Below are 1519 nucleotides of genomic sequence, written 5' to 3'. Positions count from 1 at the left end.
ATGAAAAGTAAGTTTCTTTGTACTCTTACTCCTCTGTCATTCAAACCTTTGTAATTTTTTTTTTTTTTTGAGAGTGGCAGTGGCTTTATTGTCTTTAGGGTGGCCTGGAAAGGTGAGGTCCTGGGGGGCAGCAGGGAGGAAGGGCTGGGAAGCTGTGTGACAGGGGCCTCAGGTGGTGGGCATCTGGGGGTTCCTCCACTTGTGGGTGCCCATTGGCATCACTGGTGCAGCCAGTGGTGGAAGCTGGTTTGGATCATTTCTTGTTCGACACAGGGCAGGCGGCAACCACGGGTCTGAGTTGCTTGAGGCCCGGCCCTGGGCGCTGCATCTTATGCTCCAGGAGCATGTGGTTCTGTGGCGGGAGCCCCACACAGGCCCCAAGAATGTTGATGCAGCTGCGCTGGCGAAAAAGCGCACTGATCATGGGGCTGCCCCGCGGCGCCTTGAATAGGAAGCTGAGCAGGGACAGCATGGGGTGGAAGGTCTGCAGCTCGGGGTCAGCGTCAGCGCAGAAGCTCAGGCGCCGGTACAGCTCGGTCAGCAGCGCCAGGTCTAGTGTGATGGGTGCGGCCAGCAGCAAGTCCTGGCACGTGTCGTGCACACCAGTGTGTTGGTCCCGCCCAGCGTTAGCTCCGAGGTTTACTCACCCCGCGCGCTTGCTGTCGCCCAGGTACCCACACACTTGATAACCACGCAGCGGTCGGGCTCCTGGCTGGGCGTAGAGAGCACTGTATTGCTCCGCACCATGTCGTCCTCCACGTTGCTCTTGGACACCTCCTTAGAGCAGAACTGAAAGGCGCCGACAGGTTCTGCCCGTTGTCGTTGTTGCCCAGGTGGTTGTAACTCACGATGGACGTGGTCTTGAGGCCACAGCTGAAGAGGAAGTCCACCAGCACGGACTTGACTTTGGTCTGGCCGGACTTGAAGTCACCTCCGCCCACGAAAACCCGGCGCTGACACGCGAGCTCAAGCGCTCCGGGCACCAGGGTGTTCTGCGGGGACCCATTGAGGAAGGCACAGCCCTCCCGGATGCTGGCGACGGCGAAGAGCGTGGAGGGAGACACCTGCAGGCCGAGCTCAGTGGTGCGCAGCGGGTTCTCCGCCCTGTCGGTGAGGCCCGGAACCACCTCACAGAAGCGCTCTGTGTTGCCCGTCCACAGCCGGTGCCTTTGTCCAGCCCCGCGCTAGACCGGAAGTCTGGGATGTCCTTATGGATCTGCTCGAGCTGCTACGGGCGCCAGCTCAGCCGAGGTTATCCAGGCCCCTGGTCTGGTTGGCCGCGATGAACTCGGGGATGTAGACAGAAGGCCGAGACTGCAGGGCTTACATGTGCGGCCACAGTTGCTCCTGCAGGTTCCAGCCCAGCACCTTCTCACACTGCATCTCCTTGGCGAGGTTCAGCGACCAGATGTCCCAGCCGTCATGGCCATGAATAATCTAGCATTTTTGCTAATCCTGCTGAAAGTAAACTATAAGGGCTTGAGTCAGTTCAACTGGGTGACTTTATACAATCTGCGGA

At 59.3% G+C, this 1519-nt stretch overlaps 1 pseudogene; it reads right to left on the bottom strand.

Moving 5' to 3' along the window:
• Positions 1–9: 9 nt before the first annotated feature.
• Positions 10–1416, bottom strand: LOC116548485 (annotated as a pseudogene).
• Positions 1417–1519: the final 103 nt, after the last annotated feature.

Source organism: Sapajus apella, unplaced genomic scaffold (assembly GCF_009761245.1).
Source record: "Sapajus apella isolate SASKATOON/1434 unplaced genomic scaffold, GSC_monkey_1.0 scaffold13086, whole genome shotgun sequence".
Taxonomy (NCBI): Eukaryota; Metazoa; Chordata; class Mammalia; order Primates; family Cebidae; genus Sapajus; species Sapajus apella.
Note: the sequence above shows the minus strand (reverse complement) of the source record. Positions and strands in the feature narration are given on the sequence as shown.